General features: G+C 32.0%; 1 pseudogene; it reads left to right on the top strand.

The window, feature by feature from the left end:
* The first annotated feature begins 519 nt into the window (after positions 1–519).
* LOC124374798 lies at positions 520–12,052 on the top strand (annotated as a pseudogene).
* Positions 12,053–15,113: the final 3,061 nt, after the last annotated feature.

Here is a 15,113-nt window from a genome sequence, read left to right as displayed (position 1 = left end):
TGTCATAGGTGACGAGAAAGGGAGGGGTTGTAAGTAATTTTAAATGGCCCTTGTGGGTTTCAATTTAATCCTTTCCTTCTTAAAATTCTAAAGATTGCCCATCACCAAGATTTGTTTTCTTCCTTCTGCAAACTATTGGATTTTAATAATATTATAATCGATATTATGGTCTTTTGACAGTAAAAATTATAGCATATTATTGTACCTTTGAAGGTAATATTTTTTTGAAATTATAAATGATTTATATATGCCAAATTAATGTGCACGATAATACAGACTTACCATAATTTTCCCCATTTTCTGGATGAATTGCACTTTTTAGTTTGTATATCTATCCAGAACATATTAGTTAGTTGGGTATATTTAAAATTGTGTGGACACTTCCTGCCTAATATAATCTTTTTTTGAATTTTCTACGTAATTTATTTCCAATACTTAATGTTGTTGTTCTTTGTTAAGATGTAAATTCATCTTACTATTTGTTTGGCATATTTATTAATTTATAATTTGTTTTTTCAGGTATATTACTCAAGAAGGCCACAAACTAGAAATTCAGCCACGAATACCCATGGCTGTAACCAATGCAGTCTCGTGGAGATCCGAGGGTATCAAATATAGGAAAAATGAAGTGTTTCTAGATGTTATTGAATCAGTTAATTTATTAGTAAGTGAAACTTTTTCATTTTCCTTAACATACTGTTGATAATTTTACACTTTCTATTCTTAACAATCAATTCCCTATTATCTATGTAATTTTACACTTTTTTACTCTAACAATCAACTCCGTATCATCTATGTAATAAATGTTCTGTGAATGCTGAACTCTTGAAACCTCAATTTATTTGTTTGGTATAGTACAATTTTACAATATTTACTCTAACAATCAAACATTTTTGAAACACACAACATTTTTTGTCAGAAATTGATAATAATTCATACATAAAAACCTTCTTTAACCTTATAAATAAATAAAATAAATAACCTCTTATTTTAAAGCGTTTTTCAACATACAGTTCAAAACAACTCAAATCATACAAAATGTACATATATATTCCTAGTTACTAAGGCTAATACCAAACAAAATATATTTCTACACAATTTTACACTTTAAAAAATATCAATGTTCCAATTGTAGCTTAAGTTTATTTTTAAAAGAGGCATAGCCGAGTGCTTTGAAATGCTGTAGGGAAGTGCATTGTAAAGCTGGGGAGAAAAATAAGAAAAAGCATTTCTCCCCACCTCGAGTCCAACCTTGGGTACCTCTAGTATTGTTGGGTACGCCAAGAATCTTTACAGTGTCAGATACTGTCAAAGGTTCTCCTCCTAAAGATACATACAGCGAATCACACGTCATGATATGTTTCACCGAAGGACGTTGAAAATGAACAATTGAGCATTTATTAGGGTTTAGTTTCAGATCATGATCATCTGCCTAAAGCTTGAGTTCCAACAGATCCGCGTTAAGTTTTTGTACAGCTGAGGCTACATTGGAAGGGTGGTATGATAATACCAGCTGAGTATCGTCTGCATATGTGTATAGAGGAATCAATAACTTAGTTCAGATTCGAGATCTGCTGTGTAGAGCAGAAACATGATGCTGCCCAGACAGCTGCCCTGAGGCACCCTGTGACCATAGGTGACATCCGAAAGATGATCCTTCATTTTAGTGACCCGAGTTCTCCCAGACAAGTATGAGCGCAACCACATCAATGCAAGACTATCAAAGCAGTAAAAGCGCATCCCTTGTCAGAAATACATTTCAAAATTTGCGGATTCGAAATGCCTGGGATGTCAAGAGCGGCCAGACTACGTACCACAGAGGCCCTTGTTATCCCTAGATGAAAACAGGTTATCAGTTAGATTCAGTAAAGCTGATGTAGTGATGAAGATCTTTCTGAATCCTAACTGGCAGTCAGGCATGATATTGCAGAGTCCAAGAAGGAAAAACAAACTGATTACACACAGCTGTATCCAATATTTTGGATATCGCAGGCAATATGGAGATAGGTCCTAAATCAGACAAACAAGAAGGATTGTTAGTCTTTGGCAGGGTTATAACGAGGCTTTTTCCAATCAGTAGGAAAAATGTACACACACACACACACACAAGTTTCTCTGCTTAAGTTTCAGCACTTGTCTAGGGAGTTTTAAAGACATATAGATATATAAGAATACTTGGGTGAGACAATCTCTTTGGTCGATATTGAACATTAGTTCAGTTTCTCTGCTAAGTTTCAGCACTTCAGCAGTTTCAGTGAGAATGGAACCGATGTTCAATATCGACCAACGAGATGGTCTCATCCAAGTATTCTCTAGCTTATATGGAGCTGTGGTTTGCACTCGTCCAAGGAGGTTAATGGATTAGGAGAGACAAACAAACCATAAGCAAGGAAAGTATCTTGTATTCCTTTTAAGTAAAGTGGATATATTTTTGTTAAAACGATTAGCCTTGTTGTGAAATATTGAATATATTAAAATAAATTATTTAATACGGCATGTATACAAAAATTTGTGTTTTGTAAAAAACCACCCTAAGCTTATGACAGTACAATTGTACTATAAAAAATACAAATTCGGCACAATCCACTGTTTTTAATCAGTCAATAATAGGGTAAGTGAATTTAAAACTAATTTGCTTAAGAGCAGTCAATTAGTACAATTTTGTAAACTTAAACTTGTTAAAATAAATATCTATAATAAGAAAAAGGAACTGCTTATTTAAATATACAAACATACGATATGTTTGTTTTGTGTAGTAATAAAATATATTGTTGTAATAAAAAAATCATGGTCCGTATAATGGAGAATGGAAGATAGTTATAGTACAAAGTAATACTATGCAACACAAAATGAATTCAGTCGGTCAGGTAGGAGGCGAGTTGAGTGTTGATGGTTTGCTCTTGGCTATTCGTGCAGGAGGGAGATAAACAGAGTGTGTTACAATGTATTGAGTGATAAACTATCTTATGTGTTTCAATTTGAACTTTCAAGACATCGCATTGAGATTGTAACTCAAATATTATTGTAGTCAGTTAATATGAGAAAGAGAACACGTGAAAATGTTGTGTCTACAGAATAGTTTGTGTTATAAATATTTTAGTCTTAAAAATCTGAGTTATAGAGTGAGTTATGCATCTTTCTCTCCAAAAGCAATCAAGTTCAAAGCGTGTGTTTTTCAGGCAAATGCAAATGGAAATGTGTTACGCAGTGAGATTGTTGGAGCTATCAAAATGCGAGTGTACCTGTCTGGAATGCCAGAACTTCGTTTAGGCCTCAATGATAAAGTGCTGTGTTTGAGAGTACCGGTAGAGGGAAATCAAAATCTGTAGGAATTGGAGGATGTCAAGTTCCATCAGTGTGTCCGTTTGTCAAGGTGAGATATCAATATGTAATACTTTTTAGTTTTAGTTAGCTGGTCCTTCATCAATTGATCCTCCAGCTATATCTCGTCAAGTTCCATCAGTGTGTCCGGTTGTCAAGGTGAGATATCAATATGTAACACTTTTTAGTTTCTAGCTAGCTGGTCCTTCATCAATTGATCCTCCCAGCTATATCTCGTCAAGTTCCATCAGTGTGTCCGGTTGTCAAGGTGAGATATTAATATGTAATACTTTTTAGTTCTAGCTAGCTGGTCCTTCATCAATTGACCCTCCAGCTATATCTGATACGCTGCCTCTCTAAGGCAAATGTTCTTAAGAGGGGCATTGAGGAATTATTCCAATGCATGTTTGCCATTTAACCTTTTTGATCCCAAAATGGTTTTAGAAGTACAGTAATTTTTATGTTAGGTTTTAGCTAGATTGTGTTATTTCACGGAAATGTTGAATTTATATTTCAAATCATAATTTTTTGTAGTTTTCTTGTAAAGTTCTTTATATAAGTGGATACTGGGATTCTAGACAAATAACTAAATATCTTCAAAATTTATGTTAGCTTCTTAAAGTTGTTAAGAAAATTATAATGTGAGTTCTTCAGTAACAAGGATTGACATACTTACACTTAGAAACTTTAAGTTGATGATATGAAGAAATCTTTAATCTATGATTTAGGTACAAACTCAGGCAGTGCATTGAAAATGTATGTTATCAATTAAAGCTTTGCCAGTGGACTTCTCTACAGTTACAGTTAACCCAATAGCCTCCAAATATTCCTGCACCTCACCTCCTTGTACTAATTCAATTAAATATCCAAAAGATGCAAGGTTTTAGCAAAATTCTCTCTAAAATTAAATTTTATTTGCTATTTGGTTGATTGAGCTGTTGTTTTTTTAGCTAATAAAACAGGACTATAACATAATGTAATTTATAAGCATGTGGAGTATATAAAAATTGTTTTATTTCCAGGATAGAATTTTTAAAAACTGAATTTTTTTTAAAGTAAGAAATTTATTAAGTACAAAGCATACTTATAATCCTTGATATTTTGGTGTAGTTTTATAGAAAATTAAACTTGATGTGGAAAATTTTATTTAATTCATTTATCTTTATTTTATCAATATTACATAGATTTTTGTAAAACCTGAACATTTATGTTCTTCTCACACAAATCCAAGCAAAAAGTAGTAGTTTGGTAAAAAACTAAACAAAATTCAATTTAAATGTGATTTGGTTGAATGAGCTACTTTATTTTAGCTAATTAAATAGGCTAGAATATAAACTCATTTTTGAGAAAACACATTAGAGATTCTGGCCATGTTTGCAAAATTCAAACTACACTACAGTAATAACAAAAAACAGAAAGAACATCAACCAGTAACGTGTTTGTTTACTCCAACCATAAATTATACTGTAGAAAAAACATGTATCAGAGTCATCAAAAAATAAAATACGAAGTTGTACAAAATACATCACCGATCTATCATTTTACCGAAATATAACATTACATACGATTCAATTATGTAAGTGGTTAAAAAAAGTTCAAAATATACTATTATGCCTTGATTCATGTTCTTTTTCTAGGGTAATAAATATTGATATATATATATATATATATATATTATATATATATATATTATATATATATATATATATATAGTAAATGTTCTTTAGTTTAATTTTAGTACATATACTTTATTATTTAAGCCCACACTAATAATAATGTTGGTAGTGCCGATGGCCAAGTGGTCTGACTTTGGACTTTGAATCTGAGTTAGAGATAGCGCAGGTTCAAAATCCTGTCTGTGGACCGTTGCACTTTTTATTCACTACCATCGACTTGTACTGTATCGATAAGCATTACCAGATGGTACCGTGATATGTCTAAATCATTTACTGAAAAAAAATTGGTTTAATTAAGGAGCCGCTTTCTTTCATAATAAACAAATGTTTAGAATGGGGTTACTTTTCAAATATGTTAAAAATATCTAAGATCACACCAATTTACAAAAAAAGTCTTCCTCAAAATTTTCGCCCCAGTCTCAGTTATGTCCCTACTTTTTCCAAAGTCATTGAATCCATAATGTATAATTAACTTAGTAATTATTTTGAAACAAATAATCTCCTTTCTGAATCTCAATTTGTATTCAGGACAGGCCGTTCAACAATTGCTGCAGTAACCAAAGTAGTTCGTGAGGCATTGCAGGCATTTGAAAATAAGCAGTCAGTTTCTCTTTCTCTATTAAATTTGAGTAAAGCATTTGATTGTGTTCCATTAAATAGTATTTGAACTAAATTAGACTTTTATGGAATATCTTCAAAGTCTATGAAAATTATTGAGTCGTATTTGATAAATCGTAGACAGTATGTAAGTTTAAGAGGGACATAATCAATCATTAATAGATGTTTCCTTAGGCATTCCTCAAGGTTCTGTCCTTAAACACTTCTTTTTCCTTGTGATAATTAACGATTTATCAAAAAATGTTGGTGTGAATTCTGTCATCTATGCTGACGATTCAACTCTGTTCTCCTGTCATAATAATCTGGAAAGTTTAAAGGCTACAATGGCTGCAGCTCATAGTAATGCTCAGAAATGGTTCACAACAAATAAACTTTCTCTGCAATGAAAGTAAAACGCAAAACATATTGCTTAGCCTTTCTCAAAACGATCACCAATCTGTCAATTTACTGGTAATTTGTATTGACACGAAATTGAGTTGGAATGATCATGGTTAACGGATGAAGCAAAAAACTTTCGAGAGTTGCTTTTCTGTTTTGGAAATTAAGATCTATAATATCTACTGAGTAACCTTAGGACAGCGTATTTTGGATTATTCCAATCACATATTGCTTATGGTTTGATATTATGGGGCCATTCTGTAGCAGTCTCAGATCTATTAATAATCCAAAAAAGGGTTTTTAGAACCATTTGTCATGCTGCACCATTAGATCATTGCAAATGCCTATTTATACAATTACAAATACCCACCATTATTAATCTCTACATTTACCATATTTATATTATACACTAAAGCTAACCTCAGAAACTTTTTCATTAGAAATAAATTTCATACACACAACACCAGAAATAAAAATAAGCTTGACCATTCCTCAACATCGGACTGACCAAATTTGGAACATCCCATGTGGTAAATTGTGTAAGATTTTTTAACAAGCTTCCAGAAATTGCTCGTGTTTCTCCCATAACTAATTTAAAAAGAAAATTATATTTGTGGCTTTTAAATAATCCATTTTATTCAATTGACGAGTTTTTAAATATGGATGTCAATATTCAGTTTTAAATCATTGTGTTTTAATTTTTAAAATATATGTTTATTTTACAACAACAAAAGGTAAATGTTTTGAGTCTCTCTTAATCTGTTTTGTGGTTTTCAATGATGTTTCTATATTAGTATGTTTTATACTAAAAGTGTATTGACAATGCCTATTTCATTGTATATAAATCAACGGCAATAAATATCTTATGTCTTATGTCGTTAATGGGTTAAAGTTTTCTGAGCCAACCTAATGTGAATAGTGCTCAAGCCACTTTGAAATCAACAAAGTTCCAGTATATTTATCCATTTTGCAGGTTAGCCATGGTTTTGCAGTATACGATGCTTCATATAAATATGTTGAGACATAAAAATACTTCACAATTAAAGTTAATTTACCAAGTTTTCTGAATTATGAAATATATTAAAAGAGATGATAAATAATAGAAAATACAGTTTAAACCAATATAAATGGCCACTGTCAGCTACTTTGGGTCTATTATTGGCAATTTTGTGGATTAAGTGTGGTAGCCATGCTGTTCATTTCCACAAAATAGTTTAAAAGTTTACTGTATTAGTGAGTTCTGTAAATCATGTAACAGGCACAGTATTGGATTAAACATGGAATTTAATGAACTGATCTTTTATGTACATGTTCATGAGCATATCTTCCACATGAAGATAGTAAAGTAATTTTGAGTTAGATTGAGATTAATACTCCATAATATTTAACATTTCATATATTACTTAAAACAAACATGATTTACTTCAGTAGTACAATAATGTTCCTAAACCTGAAATCTGTTAATACTTTTATGATTCTATGAGTGATCTGACTTTGTTTTAGATTTGAAAATGACCGTACTATCTCCTTCATTCCACCTGATGGAGAGTTCGAGCTCATGTCCTATCGTCTCAACACTCATGTAAGTATAATTTGTTATTTATTTCACTGATATAAATGTCCAAAATATAAGTATTATTCATATATTGTCGTGTATCTCTGTCATTTTTTTTTATATGAGACCTACCTTACTCCTTAACCCATTGCGGATCAATGACAAGCTGGGCACGTCACGCAGCGGCCGATGACGATCTCAGGTCGCAAAAGCGGTCTGCTTTTAAATTTCCCTCCAAATAGTTCTTTTAATGTCTGATAGATCGGGCGATCGTCTTCACTTGTCTACTAAGAGTGTTTAACAAACGGTCTACGTTCAGAGTTTTCAAAAGTTTTATAAATATCCTACAGATCGCAGTTGTATGTCTAAGTTGAAGAATCATTCATATGAGTTTACTCTCTGCTTTTTAGCGCTTCTGATTGGGTGTTTTCCTCAGTTGTTATTATAATACTTTTGAGGTTAGTGACACAATTAAACGACGCAGACGTACATGTTGGCGGGTTTAGTCTAGACAATGGCCCGGATGTTGTAATCGCTTCGCCGAGCCGCTTTATTTAGACTATGATTCAGACATCATCCCTGCCAACCGCCCGGAACCTTGCTCGCGTCTTATCGTTCCTACATCACGGATACCCCACCAGGCCCGTGTTCCATCTGAACGAATACCTTCACAGCTGAATTTTCTAGTATACAACAGCGAGTGATACGATTGTGGCGCACCATTGCTGTTCGTGCGGCCGCTGACCGTAAATCAATTCGTGTCCGCTGGCGCCTGCGCCCCAAAACAATCAGAATCAGAATCAGAAACATCTTTATTCCATATTAATACACATGGTGTACATAAGAATGGTGTCAAACCAATATAATAATAACATTATTAACATTAACATCATTGTTAACAATAGTAAACAGGTCACTATTCATTATATAATACAATAGTTTCATACTAAAATTATTAAAATTACAAATGAAAATTTAAAAATTAAAGTTAAAGAAACAAAAATGTAATAAAACTGTTTTTATCCATGTTTTCCACTATGGATTTCAAAAAATTCAGAAAACGAATACAGGGGAAGGTTAGTTAAATATATTTTTAGTTTAACATTGAATAAATTATTATTTTCCAGTAATTTTATGTAGTTTGGCAACAAGTTGAAGAATTTAGCTCCCATGTATTTTGGTTTTTTACAAAAAAATTCCAAATTATGTCGGATGACTGCCATATTATTTCTATTTCTTGTATTATATGAGTGGTTTTTACCACATTTTTCAATATCATTTATTCGATTTTTTACTGACAGTATATGTGTCATATATGTATGCACTATAGACCAGTCATGATTTCTAATTGAGGAAAGTGGTTTTTTACGGATTCATTCCATTGTAAGCCGAGCATAATACGAATTGCCTTTTTTTGTACAGTTAGGATTGAATTTAAATTTCTAATTGAAGTTGATCCATATAGGGCAATACCAAAAAACAATATGTGAATGAATATGAGAAAAGTATACTGACTTCAAAGTATTGTTTGTACATAATTTTGATATTCTTCGAAGAGCATAAAGACCAGAACCCATTTTTGAAAGTACACTGTCTATGTGTTTATTCCATGACAATGAGCTATCCAATGTTAATCCCAGAAATTTTACCTCCTCGACTTTTGCTATAGAAATTTGATCCATTCGTATACTAGGATTAATTTTGTTTCTACACGGTTAGTATTTAAATTCAATATAGTTTGTTTTTGGTTTGGATTTAGAATTAAATTATTTTCTTGGAAAAATTGATTTAAATTGGATAGACTAAGAAACGCATCCATTTCAATGTCATACTTAGTTGGTGCGCTTATTCGCAGAGTGGCATCATCAGCATACAAACATAATTTTTCCAATTCAGGAAGACCTTTTTAGGTAAGCAGAGAAATAGCAGAGGTCCCAATATGGAACCTTGAGGAACCCCAAAAATGGTTTGTTTTAAATTTGATTTGTAGTTGATACTAAAATTATTTTTAGTGTTTTGGGTGAGCTATTTCTACAAATTGTTGCCTATTTTGTAAGTATGATTTAAACCAATTGTATTCATTTTCTTTAATACCTAGTAATGCTAATTTAGACAGTAATGTGGTGTGACAAACACTATCAAAAGCCTTATGTAAGTCCATGAACACTCCTATCACTTTATCTCCTCTATCAATAGAATCAATCACGCCTTCTAGAAACTCAGTGGCAGCTGTGACAACAGATTTCCTTTTTCTGAAGCCGTGTTGTATGTTATCAATTAAATCATTTTCTTCTAGATAACTGATCAACTGATCAGCCATTGCCCGCTCAAATATTTTTGATATAACTGGTAGCAAAGCAAGTGGCCGATAATTTGCAGCATCCATCTGATCGCCTTTTTTTGAAAAGAGGTTTAAATTTTTGTTATTTTAAGTTTTTCATGGAAAATTCCAGATAATAAGGAAGAATTAACTATATGAAGCAAGGGATCAATTAGAAATTCCATTACACTTTTAATTACAGGTACTGGTATGTCATCGAAATCCAGTGCTATAACTGTTATTTAAACTGCTAATAATTTTTACCATATCTTTTCTATCAAGTAATCTACATTTGAAACTGATTTGTATATTAAAGCTTGAAGTGGTTAAATTTAATGTTTAAATTTTACTTTGTCCCTAATTATGTTAATATAATACTCATTAAAAACTTCACAAACTTTTTTAGGATGTGTTATTGTAATATTGTTGTGCCTTAGTTGTATGTTTTTTATGTTTAATTTAGGCTGACCAATTTCGGAATTAATAATTTTCCAGGTATCCCTTTGACAATTTTTGGATTTTTTAATTTTTGTATCATAGTAACTTTGTTTTTCTTGTATAATTTTCTTTTTAAAAAGGTTGTATTTATGTTTGATGAGCTCAATATTTCTTTGTGATTTATTTGTTCTGGCCAGATTACTTTCATGGATTAAATTCCTTTTTTCTATTTTTAAATCTTCAGTAAACCAGGGTTTTTTTATCTAAGTGTTTACGAACTTTTACTATTGGAAAAAAAGTATTAAAATATTGTAAAAATATACAAATAAATATGTCATATTTAAAATTATCATTAGCTGTATATAGTTGTAACCATTTCTCTAAGCTTAATGCTTGTTTAAAATTTGTCATATTTTCATCAGAGAAAATCCTGGAGTATTTGAATTCATAGTTTGGTGGCTTTTTTATACTAAAGGTATGATCGTATACCCTAATGAGCTGACCATCGTGATCCGACAACAACGTATTCAAGCACTCGACTTGTATCTGTGATTGTTTAAAATTTGTTAATACATTGTCAATAGCTGATTGTGTATTTCTGGTGATCCTGGTGGGAAAGTCAACCAAGTATTTCATATCATACTGTTTTAGAATTTGCTCCAATTTTTTCCGAGAATTATTTTTTTCTAAGGTATTGATATTAATGGATTTTGTAGTATAGCCTAACATAGCACCCTGTTAGTTTTAATCTAATCTAATATCTTTTTAATAGAATATTATAGATTAAGTAAACCCTAACATTTACCCACAAAAGTACTTTTAAGATTATTCCAAATTACCTTACAAGTTCTTTTGCACCATCAACGATTGTACCTCAAAATGAAACTATACTACCACCAACTTATTCTCTGTTTCCGTGTCTGAACAAAATACTTTCACTTTCTAAACTGACAACACTAGTTAGAGAATGAGAGTTTTATTGATGATCTGTAATAAATAATCAGCTGATCAGTTTGCTTGCAACTGATAAATGTAAACCAACAGGAGTGAGTAAATTAATATATGTATGTTAAAGTGAATAGATTACACTGTTAAACTATAATGGGTATATCATAACTATTTATGTTTTATTTATGGTGAAGGTGAAGTGAGTGTTGAAAATGTTGAAATGTTGTTGGAGTGTGACAGAAATGACAGATTTTGCCGAAATATTCTAAATAAATTAGATTAACTCTATGTTGCACTACTCATTATCTAGAAACATTTTTGTGAAAATTAATAAACATGAATTCACCCATTTAACTTAAAAATGGACCTTCAATTAATATAGGACAAAACTTAGAATTCATATATTATTAATACCCCATTTCTGGTGGTATTATCCAAAATTAGTGACACATCAATTACTTAGGTTCTTATCAATGACTATTCTTTATGATTACACCAGAAATTTCATGATACAAGATTTCGGATTTAAAATGTTTTTCATAATGAGAGAAACTTGACTTGCAGGTGAAGCCACTGATATGGATCGAATCGGTGATCTGAGCGCCACGTCCACAGTAGAGTCGAGTACATGATCAAGGCCAAGTCCCCAGTTCAAGAGAAGATCAACTGCTAACAACGTGGAGGTGGTTATCCTGTGCCTGCCGATGCAGACTCACCCAAAGTTTTAAGACCACAGTCGGCAGTGTCAAGTACGCCCCAGAGCAGAATGCAATTACATGGACCATCAAATCTTTTCCGGTACTTATTTGCTGCTTCTTACAAGTTATAAGATTTCCTGAGAAAATTTTCTTTGTACTCAGTCATTTTTATCCTCCTATTCCCAATAACTATGTTATATATTAGTTTCACTGTTCATCGTCAAACGTACATATGACTTTTAACATAAACAGCCCAGTGTACTTTACAGACACAGCAGTACATACACTACTAGCACTCTGTGTGACATTGTACTTAAAAACCTGTGGTGTTACTGGTTAAAGCTGTGAAAGGGTTGCTCGCCAGGGCAGCCCAGCGTTTGACATATTGGAATGATAACCGAGCATCGATAGGGTTGATGCTGCCACTCTAGCTATTCTCCTTTCCATAGATGTGTGCTTGCTTAACACTTTTAGGACAGACGGAGCAAAACGTACATTGAAAATATCATTAAATGGATTTGGCACGAAAATCCAAGTCTATTCGTTACCTTTACCATAATTAGTTGTTAGTAGTATAGGTAATTCCCTAATTTATTAGTTGCCTACAATCATTGTGTCTAATTTACATATAAAAAAAAATAAGAAGTGAGTGCTCTAGATTTTAGATCCCATAAATATAACAGTTGCAGTTTCCACACTTTGAAACAACAGAGAGTGTAGAGGTTCACCAATTTTCAACACTTCTTCTCAAGAAGAGTGTGTAACATGAAAAATGTTGTACATAATTCTTACTTGAAGGTTAACATCATTGACTTTAAATTGTATATGTAGTGACATCTAACAAGGTCAACTATAACTAGAAAGGAATAGGAGATTATAACCCTCTTGTTGTAACAGCTGATGGTCACAGCTAGAGCAGAGGCGAGTATTCCAACTTTGAATTGTATTCAAATACGTTGGATTAAATTTTAGTTGTTTATGATTTAATATTTCTTACAATAGTACTATCTGACATTTTGATTCAATGGCAGTCTAGCAGCTACTACACATAGCAGTTGGATTTTTCATGCGATTTAACATACTTTTGATATATTATTCTATTTGAATATGTATTTTCATTAAGTTAGAAAGTGATGTTTTTAATTTTATTGGACATATACTTCTATATATTTGTGTAGTAGTATCAAGGTAGCTTGTAATTTTGTAAACACAAATATCTTTGTCAAGAGGTGACTATTTAGTTGATTAATTATTTTCGGAATGTTTGTAAAAAATAGCTTTTTTAGTTTTTTGATGTAATTTATATACTCTTAAATTATATTGAAACTGTCTAAAAAGCCTGAAATAGAATACCGAATGGACAAGGAAAAGTGTTGACAGTTTCTGTTACCTTAGAAAATGTAACACTGTGAGGAGCCTGTATTTGATTACAGCAGTGTTATATATGCTTGTTTAAAAAAAATAGGCTCTCTCCAATCTTATTAAAAATGTGAAAGTATGTGCTATGCATGAAAAAATTAGTATTTTTTTTCGATTAACTAGTGGAAGAAGTTGCCTAATCATAGGCGCAGAATGTGTTTCTTTTTATCAAGGTTTGTTTTTCCTACCTTTTTCATTCACTAATAAACTTTCATTGCAATCTAGAGATTTTAAATCACTTAGTACGAGAAATATTAGAATACGTATATTTTGAGTACAGAATAGTGTGATTGTGGTTAGGTGTCTCGTTGTATTAGGGATTAACAGTCTAAAATTGATGTGTCAGGCCAATCTGATCATCTAAATACTTAAATTTTGAATAATATTATTTTTTTCATAAGATGCATATATCTGTAAAAAAAAAATGAGTTTTGAAATTATATTTTCATTTAGTTTTTTGAGCAAGAATTATTAAAAAAATGTTGTGTTATAATCTTGAAAGTTGTAAACATTTTAAGTTTATTATTAGTTACAAGTAACACCTTTCGAAACAATTTTAATTTATCTTTGACGTTATAAAACAGTTTTATAATCTCAGTTTTTTAGAATAATCTCTTTGTGAACAAATGATTGTATGCAAAGAGAATATAAATATTATTTGCAAGTCACGGCATATTAAACTATTTATTAACTTATGCATAATCTAAGTAGATGATAGAAATTTGTCAATGAGTCAATATTATTAATTTTTGCTAAAATAAAACTTGAGTTGGAGATTTTTTAAGAAGTTCCGAGCCCCTGTATTCAACCCTATACTCTGACCATTCTCCACCAACAGATTTAAGATATATTTAGAGTACTCTTCAGATTTAATCTTTACTGATAATTTAATTGTGAAGATTACGAAAATGGTTGGTCCTTGTTTAAGTACATTTAAAATTATTGTTTTTAAATTTTATTTTAAAGGTAAGAAATACTATATGAAAAGAAAGAAGTAACAGTCGCACTCGTTCTTTTTAGTGTTATGCGTTTTTTTTCCAGTGAGGTAAACAGGTGTAAGGTCTGTTGGCTATTTCCTCGTTGCGCTAGTGCTGCTGATCTTTGAAGAATGGTTATGTCCTGAGGGCCAGTGGCTGGAGGGGTTTCAATGAGATTTTTTAGCCGGGTCGGAGACCGGAACGACTGTGAACATCGTTTACAACCCTCATCATCAGATAGAAGTGCTAATAGGTCATCTCGAGTCAATGTAGGTCCTTCTTTGTACTTGACGCTCAAACAGATTGGAATTTGAAGTTTATTGAAAGATAATTCACAATCAACTACGCACAGCGGAGATAACATCCCGTCAGGAAAGAGCTATAGAGTATTTGGTGGGGATATTGCATCCAAAAATTTCTAAAAGTCCTGTGCCGAACTCTTTTGGCTGTGCCTCTTAGCTCTATTTAACAAATGGCATCCTTCCCAAGACTGGGAGGTTTTTTCTCCTCAACCTCCTCAAAACAGGCAATTTGTTGAAGCCTGGTGTGTTTAAAAATGGAGAATTCCCACCAGGACCCAGAAAGCTACAGGCCAATATCTAATTTGACTCTCCACATTTTCTAAGGTTCTTGGAGAAGGCTCTTTCTTAATCACGATCGTTTGAATCTTTTCCTTGAAATTGAACAAGGTGGTCTGTCACCAACAATTTGGGTTTTAGAAAGGGTGTTTCTACTACAGATGCAATATTTAATTTTGTATCAGAG

Source organism: Homalodisca vitripennis, unplaced genomic scaffold, assembly GCF_021130785.1.
Source record: "Homalodisca vitripennis isolate AUS2020 unplaced genomic scaffold, UT_GWSS_2.1 ScUCBcl_10181;HRSCAF=18946, whole genome shotgun sequence".
NCBI classification, from domain to species: domain Eukaryota; kingdom Metazoa; phylum Arthropoda; class Insecta; order Hemiptera; family Cicadellidae; genus Homalodisca; species Homalodisca vitripennis.
Note: the sequence above shows the minus strand (reverse complement) of the source record. Positions and strands in the feature narration are given on the sequence as shown.